Below are 15,697 nucleotides of genomic sequence, written 5' to 3'. Positions count from 1 at the left end.
GAACCATTGTAAACATAGTGATGTCAGGGCTGCTCCCTTGAAGGAGGAGCACTGTATTCTTCCTTCTAGCCTCGACCGGACAGAGCATTATTTATCACTATGTGGAACATCTTGAACCTCTCCTAAGAATGACTGAATCTGGTGTGACCACCCTTTCATAGCACAGAGAGCTTTGATGTGCTCCATGGCCACAGGACACATCCTGCCCTAGTCAGTGGCTTTGTGAACACCTGCCTTTGTTTATAAAAGAGTCAAGTGAGAAAAGGGTGCTGGTGGAGCATAAATCTGTCCCCACAACTTGAAAACAGCATGAAGCATATGCTTTGCAGAGAGTTGGTGAATACTTCCTTATTTTGGAAGTCATGGGTAGAAAAGAAAATTCCTACAGTGTGACCTTAGGCCCTCACTTTCTGTTTGCATGATATGTTTTTAAACACACACACACACACACACACACACACACACGAAAGAAAAGAGAAGAAAAGGAAAAAGAAAAGAATGCTTGGAGATTATGGATTTACTCCTAGGAAAATGCCTAGATTAGGTAAAAGGCATCTCCACGGTCCTTTGTTAAATGAAAGTGTGTGATATACTATTGTTAGGGGTAGAAATAGAATATTGGGGACTAGCTATTACTAGAAGTTATAAGAAATAAAATTAAGAAATATTAATCATGCTCTGTTAACTGTGATTGTTTTGTTCTGATTAAAGAAAACACATTCTAACCTTGCCCCTGGGAGTCAACCTTGGACTTGGCAGTCAACCTTGGAATGCGGTCTATCGCCATTAAAGAACTGTCTGTTATCATGGAAAGATTAACAGCTCTGTTGCCCAAATAATGGATTCCCACCCCAGCTCCCCACCAGCCCACTTTGCCTACTTCCCCATACCTGTGATTCCTGCTTCCCCATGTAATCTTTGTCCTGCCCAATATAAGCAGCTGGCTTATGGATACTGTAGGCAGATTTTTGTGGATGACCTGCTGCTCTCCCATACTGCCAGCAGTATTGAATGCTCATATATGATTCAACCCTGTCACTGCTTAATTGGCTCAAGTAGTGACAGGCAGCCTGGATTCATTGATTGTCCGGTACATTATAGCAGTCATTCATGCATTGGGGGTCAGAAGAATTGGATTTCAGGCCTATTTTCCAGACTGTGTATTTATCTACCAAATGGACAGCTTTGCCTGACTTCTACAAGGCCTCAGGCAGACATGTCTGGAAAGCAAGTGTATACCCCTCTTCCTTCTCCTAAAATGCTCTCCATAGTTCCACCTCATAAATAGTAATCCCAGGGGTGATTCAGGTTTTATAGGATCTGAAACTTGCAAAATTTGGGGAATTCTCTTTAATATATTTATTTCTAATTGTAGATGCTAACTGCTAACGAGTAAATGTAAGGATGCTATAGCTTTAGATTCATCCCACTGCTCTAGAGAGCTGTGCTTTTCTAGTGTTTTCTCCAGCCTGGTAAACCTGAGGGCCACGTCCCTCAGAAGATGTACCTGCATGTGAGAGGACACTCAGTAACGGTTGCTGATAGGTAGCCCTGGCTGGAGGTGACGATGGCCTCATCATTACTGCCCTGCTGGTCCACCTCAAGAGAGTGTTGTCATGGAAGCGCCTGCGTCCTGCATTAGCCTTTTGCCTTAGTCATAGAGATTCCCTGGCCCTGTTCCTAGCCTGCAAGTGCATTTCCTCTCCTCTGGTTACCCCTGGCAAGAAGCCAGGCGGCCTAGGTGTCCTCACAGGCACAAGAGAGGCCTTTCTGCTTCTCCATCTCCTCTATGAATATTTCAGGGTCTACCCAGGAAGTCAGGCCGAGAGCTCAGTGGCCTCTGCACCACGTCCGGACATCCCGATGGAGGTGTGTTCCAGGTGAAGCCACAGTCTCTTGGGAAGCCTGTTCTGCTTCCTGGGTGTTTTCTCTGAAAGGAATTATCTCCCATTTTATGTTATAACACGTTCTCATTTAAGCATTATCAAAATAACCTCTGCTTTCAGGTTCTTCCTCAAACACTTCCCACTGTCATTTCTTTTTTTTTTTTTATTCAAGAGGCAAAAAGACACTAAAAAACTGTTTGTTTTATTGGAAAGGAAATAGCAAATTTCCAAAACTAGATACTAGTTTCTTATGGGTCTGTTCTTCTTTCCGTGAATAACAGATTTTTAATTAAAACTTCATTGTGAATATATTACATATGTTTCTCTTTTTCCCCCATTGACCCCTTCTAGCCCACCCCTACCCGCCTCCCCAGGCCTTCACCACCCTGTTGTCTGTGTTCATGAGTTAGGAATATATGCATACAAGTTCTTTGGTTGATCTCTTCCCACCCACCCCTGCCTTCCCTCTGAGATTCCACAGCCTGTTCCATGCTTCTGTGTCTCTGGATCTATTTTGTTCATTAGATTCCACATATGAGTGAGATCATGTGATACTTCTCTTTCTCTGACTGGGTTAATGCATAACAGTTTTTATGTTTTTGTTCAGCGGGCTAGAAATGTTTCTGCAGTCATTTTTTTTTTCTCTCTTCAACTCTTAATACTGATGTTTTCTTGATCATTTTGCATATGTGCTTTATGAACTGGCTATTTATTATTGGGGCTCCTTTCCAAGACTCAGAGCATAGAAATAATAAAATTTTGGAAGGGAGAAGATTGGGGGGAAAGGTAAAATATTTAAATTTTAAGTAGTATAGTTTTGAAGTGGCCTCAAACAGTGGGAAATAAGACCTGTAAATATGATCAGTATCATTCACTGAACCAACTTACTAAAATAATAAGAGTGGAAATGACTGGCCCTTTAAAGATATGCTGTATCAAAGCTTTCTACACTGATTGTCTAGAATGAGCTCCCTGCCGTCTCTGGAGTTGCCCTAAATGGTAAACTGAGAAACTTCCTATTTGCAGTGTGAGCACTTCTGATGACTGTAGACAACCACTGTCTCCAACTATGCCTGTGGGATATCCTCTTAAAGGTCAAGTCCATAAAATGGAAACATGGCTGGCAATGAAAATAAACTTCTGAAAATAATTTGTCACTCTAAAAAAGGAACCATTAATTCCAAGCTTTAGAACTTTTCTAATTCTGTTGGTAACTGCCACTTCAGCTCCTCCCTTGCTGCGACACTTTCTGCATTCAAGTTCCATTGGTTTTGCTCCTTCAAGAAAACATACTTTCTCCAGCCCCCTTATGATTGCCTAGTATTAAATATCAGGCATGTGCACTCTTTGGGATTTCAAGTTTTCTCTCACATACCTAGAGTACCAAAATGAAGAGATCCATTATGGTTTTCAGTGGTTCATTTTTTTTTTAGTTATCTAATAGTTTGGATTGTTTTCTAATATTCTCAATAAGGCCTTCTCATGGCCTTTCGTTATGTTATGAAGACATTTAAAACTAAGGAAGACTAGCCCTGCTCAGGTAGCTCAGTTGGTTATAGTGTTATACCAGTACATCAAGTTGTTGGATCCCCGGTCAGGGCACATACAAGAATCAACCAATGAATGCATAAATAAATGGAACAACAAATCAATGTTTCTCTCTCTCTCTCTCTCTCTCTCTCTCTCTCTCCCCCTCCCCTCTCTCTCTCTTTCTCTGAGATAAAAAAAAAAAATTAGGTAGTTTATACCTGAAACTAATATAATATTGTAAACTATAATTTAAAAAAAATAAACTTTTAAAAAAACCTAAGGAACAATAATGGATTTCACTTTGTCTTGTTGTCAGATGCTACAGGCTTCTGCTGCATTTTCTCAGCTGAGCTAACTCTTTGATTTGTGAGCAAAGGTTTAAAAGGCTAAAAAGGGGGAAATTGGTTCAATATTTCAGGCACAATGAAACATTTCTGTTGTCATTTTATTTCCCTGCTGTATTAATTTGTGGTTACTCACCTTCTCCTCAGAGATCCCCAGGGAACCCCAAATCCGACTCTCCATGATCTGACACATGAACCCAAACATTTCTCCCAATAAATTACATCTCCTGTGTAATAAAACAAAATTGGCTCCTTTGGAGTCTAGAAGAATGTTTCAGGCCCCAACTGGCCATATTTTAGTTTGTTGGTCACACACATCCCAGCGAGGAGATCTCTGCGGCCCACGCTGCTCTCTGGGAAGAGGAACGTTGGGTTCGCTCACTGGACTGAACAATGCTGGAATGTTTTTTCCCTGTCCATTCACTTAAACAATGTGCCATTCTGTACCTCATAAGCACTTAATTTATTCCAACTCTTTGGCCTGACCTGTAATCCCTCTCTCCTTACCCATCTGACCCATCTGTGTTTCATTTCCCACTCATCAGCATCCAGAGAGCTAGGCCCAGGCCCTGTTTGGAACCATTAGACAGAGATTGGCACTCTTCCCTCTTCCTGCACCACATCCTCCGCTGGAAAAAAAATGACCATCAGATCAGAGAACAGAGCCTGCTTTGTCCCCTGCAACGGGAATCTGGAAGCATTTTCAATCATTTGCACTCTATACCCACTCAAACGCATTAATGTGATCAACATTGGGCCTGTTGTGGGCATTTTTTTTTTCCAGCAAATAGCTTGCTAACATTCCAGGCATGTACTCCCCTGAAAACAAGACTGAGACAGGGCCCTGAATATTCAATTGGAAAATCACCAAGAGCAAAAGCTTAGCTTGGCACGGCTGGTGTTGATTCTTAATAAGTGACTTCCTAAAGCTGAGGCATGGGGCTTACAGCGTCAATGACTTGTTTGAAAAATATTTTGTAGGTGCCTCATACCACTCTGTTTCCTGTGGTATGCGTCATATTGTGAGCTATTCCAAGCCAGCCTGGTTAAGCACGCTAACTCCCCCAACCCCCCCAAGATTGTGGTGTTTAACTAAAAATGTCTTTATACAAGATGAGCTCATAGCTATTAGTGCTGATGTAGTTTTAACTGCTTGGATACCAACTGCAGTGGGTTGAAAATGTGCTGAAAAAGGGTAAACCTGAGCAAAAACATATCTCACCCTGTCTCAAATGGCGGGATGGCAGCCCCAGTGGCAGCGTTTCTTCAGGGGGGAAAAGTTCCAGATTTAAGTACAATGCATACCTTTCACTTTCATTAAAAAGACCTACTGTTCTTAGTATATTACTAAAGTCAAGGTGCTGAAGACATCTGGAACATTGAAATAAAATTAACCCTTTTTATTGCTTCAGATACTTTGTAAAACTGGCCAAAGAGCAGAACTCAGGTAATTGGAGAAAACAAGTGTATCTTTTCAATAGAGTTTCCTACAAGGAAATGAAAAGAAATCCAACGACCTAAAATTCTGCCTCTGAGATGAAAATATTTAGGAGTAGGATTTGTGTACGGATCCAATAAGGTATCTTGACAAGCATTTAGGATTCTAGAAGTGGGGAAGGGAAGCTAATATTGATGAGCGCCTACAATGTGCTATGCAGAGCTTTTGGCACGTCTACAAACTAGATCAAGTGTTCTCCAAGCACCTATGATGTAGATAGGATTATTTTCATTTTACAAACAAGGAAAGAGAATCCCATAGAGCAGTGGTTCTCAACCTTGGCTGCACATTAGAGTCATCTGGGAATCTTTTTAAAATCCTGATTTCTGGGCCTCATCCTCCAGAAATTCTGTTTCTTTGTTATGGGGTGGGGCCACAACATTAGTAACAAAGAAACAGAATTTCCGGAGGATGAGGCCCAGAAATCAGGATTTTAAAAAGATTCCCAGGTGATTCTAATGTGCAGCCAAGGTTGAGAACCATTGCCATAGACTAGAGAGTCCTTAAACTCATTCAACTCCCCAAGGTCACACCATTTCTTCATTACAGAGGCAGGATTCAGAACTAAGCCGGTGTGAATATCAAGCTTGTGTTTTATCCTTCACTTGGCTACTCACAGATCAAAACAGTCTCATCTCTATCATGATTGTAGTCGTCTACTTGTTCAAAGGATATGTGTTTGCCATAGTGTGAAGGGCTAGAGCAGGAGATGAATATAAATCTGTACAGTCTCCTCTGCCTCCCTCCGGTGAATAGGTTACAGACAGTGTCCAGTTTGGGGCCTGCACCCAGTGTATGCCCAATAGCTATGAAGTGATTAGACATTGTCCATGCCATCTCTGAGTGATTTGTGTTTCTACAATAGGGCCTTTTATAACACAGAAGAGAGGGATTGATACTCTGGACACTGCCCCTGCTGTGTTTGCCTCTTGGGGTAAATCATTTTCCTTGGTGCCAGGAGCAGCTCTGACGTGGCTGCTCTGCCCTTGTGTGGCCTGAGGCTTTGAGCTCCCAAGCAGAGGCCTTGCTGGGTCTGGGATGAGGCAGGAATGCAGTAGAGTGGAGCCAGGGGAGCCAAATTGTCAGGAGAGGAGGCACCCATGGATATTTCTATCTCCAGGTCATTGAGGGGGGCCAGAGAAAGTCTCCAGGAAATGACTAAGACCTTTTCTGGGGCAATGAGGGGGTGGACAGATTGTGCAGTATTGTAAAAGGAAGGAAGAGCCTCGATTCCCCTGAACGTTTAGGGACCCATGAAGTGGAAAAAGGGGCTTTTCTGTTGGGTATTACCTGTGTTTGGCTCTGTTGAGCTTACAGGCTACAGACTTATCCACCAGGACTGTGAATTGTTATCCTTTATGACCTGATATTTAGTGTATTATCTAAAGGAAATCACTTGTTTCTTAGCTGAGATTTGCAAGCTGGACAAGTTTCATTTTACAATACAGTTTTAAAAAGATACATTAAAAATTAAAAAAATCTGTGATTTTTCTCCCCACTTCTTACAATGTGTTAAGTTTGCAAAACTATCTATTCAGAATATCTAGGTGAATGACAATTATGATATTGGTTTCTGTTCTTATAAGTAGTTCATATTTTCTACCTGAAGCATGTTTGTTTCAAGTGAGTAAAAAACAAAGGAAGCTTGTTTTAAGTGAATGAAAAACAATCGCTTATTATTTTGAAGCAATCCTGACTTCAGCAGTTTATCACCACCAAATACTGACTTTTGGGATAAGCCATATAAATATGTTACTAAGCTAATAAAATTTGGACTATTTTAAGAAAAAATGTAGATTTATTTTTTCTTGCAGTTCAAAGTTTATATTGGAACTATTTAATAAAAAGGCAACATTCGGCAAAAGAAGATAGATTTTTCTAATGGGAGCAGGTGAAGTGGGTACTGGCCAGAAATCAGTTCAATTTTGGCCTTCCACAACCTCACCAAAAGTAAAAAAAAAAAAAAAAAAAAAAAAAAAAAATTTACATTGAATATTCTTGTATTATTATTATTACATTTCTTGTGAGCTGATTTGCTCTTGCTTGTTAGAGAGACTTTCATTCTTAGCAAAGTAATGAGAAGGGAACACGTAAGAAAATGTCAAAAGACTAAAACAGCATGATCGATCACGGTCTTGAAGCGTAAATTTGGAAATAAGGGCCAGGAACAGCTGAAGTCCTCAATCCATGACGTTTGAGCTGATTGAGTTTTCCCTAAGCCAGCTCTACAGTGGACTTTCATGTTTACCACGGACATAAATTCACTGGGGCTCTCAAGTAAGGACTGTGTCTGAAAGAAGTGAACGGCATGCTGGGATTTTTCTCTTAAGATTACATGTACTCCTGCAAGTAAAGTTCCATGCAACTTGCCTTCCCAGAGCTGCGCACACAAAATTTCAGGAAACAGCAGGTCTTAATTAGGCCTCCAGTTTATAGTTTCACCTGAAAAAATACATTTAAAAAAATCATATATGTTTGGCTGTCGAGATTTTTCAAGTCAATAAATTCTTGCTAATTAATCACATTAACGGTGGTCCTTAAAAGTTGAAACAGAATCAGAAAACAAACCAAATTCCCCATAAATATCCAACATAAAGGCCTATTCACTGATGCATTTTCAGTTTCTAAGAATTTTACCAGTGTTGTTTTTTCTTTTCCCTTGACAGGACACACATGCACATATACACTATATCACTATCTGTGGTCATCTTACATTGTCTGTACAGAAAAACACTTCTGGTGATATATTTTAATAGTTCAGAATGATGTCATTGTGTGTGAGCACTTTGCTGCTTGGTGCCCATGTGTGCGAATGTTTTCAGAGATTAGAGCCCAGAAACCCTCAGCAGCACATGTCACCTCTCCCCCCCCAAAGGAAAAAATTAACAATGTTGGGGGGGACAGGGAGAGAAAGGTGAACTGAGAAAGCAGAAGCTAAGGAGACAGATGGACTTCCTCCTCTGTGCGCTCTTCAGAAGGACCACTGGTGTAAATGTGCCCCTAATATCCTAGTAGATGGTTTCGTCTGCTATGGCACATACTGCACAAAAGCAAATTGCTTAAATCCCCTTCGGAAACATAAACAAATAGATCTGAAATTTCACCTCCCTCTTCCTGAGAATAGTGCTACTGTTGTTCATTAAGAAAATAACTTTTCGAGCTCATAAACTTTAAGCTCCCCAACTTTCTTTGGTGTGTGTTTATCATGCTGTTGGATTTGAGCAATGAGTGTGCTACAATTTAAAATCTGGTTACTGTTCTCTGGATAGGAGTTAGCCGTTTCTCCAACAGGATTTCTGAATGGGATCGATCTTAATTTAGAGGAAAAGAGGGTCAGTTACAATTTTCAAAAGGTAATGAATTTTAAATAAGCAAAGTGGGTGAATTCCACTTTCAGGGGGGTAGATTTTAATTTCTTTTAAAACTTTTATGCATTAGTACGAGGAGGAGAAGGTCCTAATTTTATATATGTCTGTTAAGGGAAATGTCTATAAGAATTTCTGCTGTAACAACTCCCCCAACTACAAATAGCTGATGGCAGAAACACAGCGTTTTATAAGATCCCAATCAGAGATTTTAGGAATACAGAGCTGAGCAGATTTTATGTTGTACAGACAAAGAGAAAAATAATGATAGTTTAATTTCAAATACTTGCCTTTGGATTTTTTTAAGCTTAGTTCTTTGGTAGGGAAACTTTTAATTTATTATTTCTTCCTGCCTCCCTTCCTCGAATTTAGTTTGTATATCCTAGGCTCTGTATCGCCAGCCATCAAGGAAAACTAGGTAAAAAGCAATATGTAATGTTGTAAAGAGTATTTGATTTGTTCCCAGCTAAGTCTATACTTCATTGTTTAACTTGGGCAAATGTTTCACCTGTTTACCAATACATTCATGAGATTCAATCATTGATTCACTCAACAAACTTTCAGTGACTGTGGATTACAGGCAAAGCACTGGTTTATATGCAAAGATGCATAGTAGTCTCTGGCTCTTGAGGGTCTTACAGTATGAGCAGCCAGGTAAGGATGGGCTGACACCTACTGATATTTTCCCTTTTTGATCAGCAGGTTTGCTACTCTTTTATTCACCACTTGGGAAGGATTAAAAAAGAATGGGGGGAGGGAGAAAAAAGAAACTCATGATAGTTCTAGGACAGTGATGGCGAACCTTTTGAGCTCAGCATGTCAGCATTTTGAAAAACCCTAACTTAACTCTGGTGCTGTGTCACATATAGAAATTTTTTGATAATTGCAACCATAGTAAAACAAAGACTTATATTTTTGATATTTATTTTATATATTTAAATGCCATTTAACAAAGAAAAATCAACCAAAAAAATGAGTTCGCGTGTCACCTCTGACACGCGTGTCATATGTTTGCCATCACTGTTCTAGGAAGAGGTACATGAGGAAAGAGAGAGAATCCTTTGTTTCCTAACACCTGTTGGTAGGTAGCATGGAGAGATTCAGAATTCCCACCTGTCCCCAGATATACCAAAGGTTGAGAGCCAGCAGGCCAACACTGAGCCTGCAGCAGTGAGGGGAGAGGGAACCCCTAGCAGAGGCTGAAGAGAGGGTGACCTCGCCAGGCTCAGATGGAGTCCAAGGCTGAGACTCAGAAGTTAGGAAAGGCAGAGAGAAAGGAGGTCGGGCTGAGGTGCAGGATGTGAACTGCTGGGCTGAGAAATAGCTGGCGTTACTTCAGCTAAACGACTTCTCGATCAGATACAGAGAGGACGGCGACCATTATGAAGACAGATGAAAGGAGTTTACCTTAGCCAAAGGACAGCGGGAGCCAGAGAAAAGCACAGGGTCCCTGCCATAATGCCACAAGGATATGTAAACTCCCTCCTGTGCTCACATGTCATTTGGGAATGGAGCAGGGAATCTGTGACTCAGGTGAGATAGTCCTGATGGGGAGCTTCAACTTTACCTGGCTCTGCCAAAGATGGGCTATAAGGAGATTGTTTTAAACTGGAAGAGAGTGAGTCATTGTGAATTGGCAGGTTTAGGTTTTCTCCCACCCTCAAGTCCATTACCAGGGGACCTCAGAACATGATGCAGTTCCCATATGGATACTACGTGTGGAGAGTGCCTGGGAGAGCACCTGAGCAAAGGTCATCAGCTGAATCCAGCAGCATCGGCAAAGCCAGGCCCTGGAAACATACCTCGCCAAAGGCGAGGAATGTTGTCAGTCCTGACCTTCAGCTCAGGTGCCAGGAGGTGGGTGCCATTATCTTGGTTCACTCAGGCGCCAGGGGCGGATGCAATTATCCAGATTCAGCCAGGCCTGACAATTATGAGAAGCCACAAGAATGAAGAATGCACCCTGGTCTTAAAGCACGATTTAATTTGTCTTAAACTCTAGTAAAACTTCCTGGTATCATGCTGTATATAATAAACACACTGCAATAGCTCTGTGTCACTGTCTCTCCATCTGAGAACAGTGTCCCACCTGGTCCCAGCTTTATTTAATATTTCTGTGTCTGTCTCTTTTTTCTCAATTCCCAGTCACCCCTACTCAGTTCTCATTCACTCTCTAGCTGTGCTGGTTGCAGCTACTCAGAACTACGTACATTTATTTTTGTACATCTGTATTGTAATGTATATGGTACATTATAATAATATACTAATAGCTTACCTTTTATGATGTTCCTAGTTTTTCAGGCCCTCTACCATCCATTATTATTTTCTCTGCTCCTCTCGTTAAGTATGAGAGGTTGGCAGAGTAAGCATTATTGTCTCCATTTCATAGGTGAGGAATCCGAAGCTCAGTTAGGTTGGCTTACACCTCTTCATCTATGAAATGGAGATGATAATAGTTAGCCCACCAAAGTCTCATGCTTTTTGTGAGGATCAAATAGGAATGGAGACCTTGTAGGGAGATTGGATTTACTATAACCCTAAGAACATGTAAAAGCTGATGAAGCAGCATGATGCTCTATCAAAATGACTAGGATACACAACTGGTCACTACCTGAGATGTAGTAAATAACTGTTGAATGAATAGGTAAATAAATAAATAAATAAATAAATAAATAAATAAATCAGGTATATAAAATCCTTAGCCAAGTGTACAGCACATGACAAAATCTTAGAAAAACTAGCTATTTTTATTATCATAGTATTGATGACCTCAAAATCATTCTTGCTAAATTTTTATATAAATATAGGGTAAAGTATAAAAATCAATAATAGGTTTGTCATTATCTACATGATTATCTTATATATAGGGTGTTCCAAAAATGTATACACACACTTTGAATAAGTATAAAGGCAGTGTTTATTAAAATACATTTTATTTTCAAAATTAAGCTATCAGCTGTTAAAGTGTGTATGCATTTTTGAAGGGACAATCTGTGTATTCTTAGACTGATTCAACTTATTCATAATTTAAACTGGAAATCCCAAAATTGTAATGCAAATGAATAGGAAACTTACTAAAAGATATTCAAACCAACTGAATATTAAATCTAAATCAATACAAATGGAAACATTGAGATATCACTTTTTTGCTATAAGCTTGGCAAAGAAAGAAAAAGTTAATATTAATCTATATTGGGGAGCATATGACAAAATGGACCCTTCACAGAGATTTTTCTGAAGGGCAATGAGGCAAAATGTAATAAAGTTTCAAATATGTATTTCTGTTGTTCTAGCATTCCAATCCCAGGAAATTATACTATGTAAAAATTAGAAAAGATAAAAATATCTATACTAATAAAAGGGTAAAATGCAAATTGGTCATGACACCCTCACAGTCACAACCGGATATGCTAATTAGCCACAACCAGTATACAAATTGACCATCACTCCAACACAATAATAAGAGAGGGATATGCTAATTAGCCCTGATATGCTAATTAGTCATGACCAGTATGCAAATTGAACATCACTCCAACACACAAGATGGCCGCCACAAGATGGCCTGCAGGGGAGGGGAGTTGTGGGTGATCAGGCCAGCAGGGGAGGCAGTTGGGGGCAACCGGACCAGCAGGGGAGGGCAGTTGGGGGTGACCGGGCCAGCAAGGGAGGGCAGTTGGGGGTGATCGGGCTGGCAGGAGAACAGTTAGTCATCGATCAGGCTCGCAGGGGAGTGGTTAGGGGATGATCAGGCAGGCAGGCGAGTGGTTGGGAGCCAGCAGTCCTGGATTATGAGAGGGATGTCTGACTGCCCGTTTAGGCCCACAGGCAGGGATCGGCCCTAAACAGGCAGTCAGACATCCCTCAAGTGGTCCCAGATTGGAGAGGGTGCAGGCTGGGCTGAAGGACACCCCCCCTTCCCAGTGCATGAATTTCATGTACCGGGCTTCTAGTTGATATATAAGAATGTTCACTAAAGGATTTTTGCAATATAAAAATTATAATTATTCTATTATCAGTACTTCATTATAATGTAGAAAACAGGAATATGTTCATTATAATTAATGATGCATTTGTAACTGCTGATGAGAATCCAGAAAAAGCTCAGAAAAACAAGTTGACATTCTTTTTAAAGTTGAGCATGAACATATCCTATATCCTAGAATTTCCAGTCTTTAGGTATGAACCTTAGAAAAATTTGCACATGCACATGAGCCCAAAGAAGAATATACAAGAATGTTCTTAAACATTGTTTTTAATGACTAAAAAGCTTGATATGTAGTACTTTATGCATTGTTTAGAATATTTTAACCCTACCAGACCGCTGTACCGATTTTTCGGTGATTTCTGAATCTGCCACTATACTGCTGTACCTAATTTTCGGCACTTTGCCTAGACCTATTTTATACAATGTCTCCAAGTTCCATCTTATTCTAACCACTTGTTTGCATGTAACTAACATTTTTCTATATCATGTTGGTTTTTTCTCTTTAATGCTCAGGAGCCCAGTTAGGTTCAGGGCCTCAGGTCTGGTAGGGTTAAATTTACATTATGCAATAAGGTTAGTTCAAACATCCATCACCTCATATAATTATAATTTTTTTGTGTAGTGAGAACATTTAAGATGATTTTCATAGCATCTTTCAAGTATAGAATATGGCATTGTTAACTATAGTCACCGTGTTGAATATTAGATCCCCAAAACATACTCTGGGACTTAGAACTGATTCCCAGGGCTGTTTCAGGTTCCACAGCCAAGATTGAGGTCTACAGACCTGGCTCTGGAGTCATAAATGGGTGTGTCTCCTGCAGGCCTCTGTGGACAGTGCCGTCAGGACTGTACACAACTGTAGTTGGGAGGGGCTAAGGCCAAGTATAGGCCCCTTCAGGTAGATTCATGTGTTATTATGAGAGAACACGGTCTGTATCATATTGGCTGTTAGATGACTATGGATATTTGCTTTATGACCTGGCACATGGTCAGTTTTCATAAACATTCTATATGTTCTTGATAAGAATGTTTATTCTTTGCTTGTTGGGTACAGAGTTCTACATATGTCTATTTTATCAAGTTTTTTATATTGCTCAAATATTTTAAATATGTATCACTCAGAAGCTCATTTGCTATGAGTAAGTCTTTTCCTTCTCCCTGACAAAGAAGTTCTCTTTCTAATTCTCTAAATTCTCTCTCTCTTTCTCTTTCTCTATCTCTTTCTCTCTCAAATTCTCTCTCTCATCCTATAACTGATAATTTCAGTATCTAATGTCCTATTTAGAGAGGGTTTAATTCTGTTTTTGATGGCATTTGCCTACTCTCACTCTCAAATTGCCTTGATTGGGCATGTGTTTTTATAATGGTGGATTGGAAACTCATCTTTCTCTGGACTCGGTCCCTGGCAATTATGTGAGGCCTAGGTGGCGATCATATGTCTTCCTCTAAAGAATTTCTTTTTTTTTTTGCTAGGCAACCTTAAAGTGGGTACAATTTTTAAAAAAATATATATTTTATTGAATTTTTACAGAGAGGAAGGGAGAGGGATAGAGAGTTAGAAACATTGATGAGAGAGAAACATCGATCAGCTGCCTCCTGCACACTCCCCACTGGGGATGTGCCCACAACCAAGGTACATGCCCTTGACGGGAATCGAACCCGGGACCCCTGAGTCCGCAGGCCGATGCTCTATCCACTGAGCCAAACTGGTTAGGGCAAAAGTGGGTACAATTTTGAGTTTATTTCTCTGCTTTGGGATTCTTAGGCCATGGGAATTGTATAAAATTGAATCCCAAGCCTGTGTGAGAACTGACTTTGGTTACAAATTCTCAAAGTAGACATTCTCCCACCCAGTTTTGAGCTGGAACGAAGATGTTACTTTATCATTGTCTTTACTTTTAGATGTATTTTTCTAATTCACCTTTTTACTGACAAGATAGCTCTTCAGATCCTTTATACAGAGAGGATTCTTAATTCCAGCTTCTATATTTCATAGGGCTACAGCTATGTCTCTAGTACTTCACTTTACCTTACAACTTAAAACTCCAGGGTTCAGGAATTTACAAGAGCTTCAATGTCCACTACATAATTGGTCTTAGTTTGTCTCTCTGCTTCTTAGCCTTGAGCCTATACATATTTTGTATACTATTTTATCAATTTTGTCATGCATTTAGTTTAAGGATCTAAGACACTAGCTTCATAGTGTTGATGTGAAATTAAATGAAAATCTATATCCAGCATTTAACTCCCTGTCTGAAATATATGCAGATTTGGGGTTTTTAAAAATACTACAATGAAAGAAGAAAAAACTTGCAGCATGTCCTTTTAGTGACAAGAAATTTTCTAAGGTTCCTTTCCCTACAAAGCAAAATCTTACACTATCCTGCAGATTGCGTGTGCAATTAACATTCAGTTTTGCTAGTGATTTAGATAAGAATATCTCCCTGATTTTTCTCTGTGTGTGCAGGGCAGAAGTATATAGGAATTCAGGTTTAGAGTTTCATTTCCTGATGACCCATGGACTAAGGGGACCTCGAGCGAAGGAGACTTTCACAAACAATAGGAATATTCTTTGCCACTTTTCTTTTCAATCTAATTTTCTTCCCTTTGAAAGCAGCTGTGCTTTTTCTCATTCTGACAATTCAGGAATCAGTGCAGCTCATTCTTCGTAAATGCTTGAGAATATGCTGGCAGAAGCTGCTTCAGACAGTAGGCTGCTGAATATTCAATGGTGCTTGATTATACAGAAGGTTAAAAAGACCACTGTGAATATTTCCATCTTTGTAAAAACTGTCCTTGTCTTATTACAAAACTACTAATTCTTCCAGCAACCAGAGATTATCTAAATAAACGACAGCAAAAGCAGTATTATGTAGCAAGGGCAGGTCCTTTATTTTTATTTTTTCTGGGGATGGGTGCATGTGTGACTTTTTGAAAATAGCTTTATTGAGATATGATTCCCATACCATACAAGGCACACATTTAAAGTGTACGATAGAATCATTTTTAAGTATATTCAATTTAGTGTACTTTTAGTTTTAGATGACATCACCATCACCACAGTCAATTATTAAAAACATTTAATC

The sequence above is a fragment of the Myotis yumanensis genome, unplaced genomic scaffold (genome assembly GCF_028538775.1).
Source record: "Myotis yumanensis isolate MYYU_CA2020_CCGP unplaced genomic scaffold, mMyoYum1.0.hap1 SCAF_3, whole genome shotgun sequence".
Taxonomy (NCBI): domain Eukaryota; kingdom Metazoa; phylum Chordata; class Mammalia; order Chiroptera; family Vespertilionidae; genus Myotis; species Myotis yumanensis.
The sequence above is the reverse complement of the archived record's forward strand: the minus strand, read 5'-3'. Positions refer to the sequence as shown.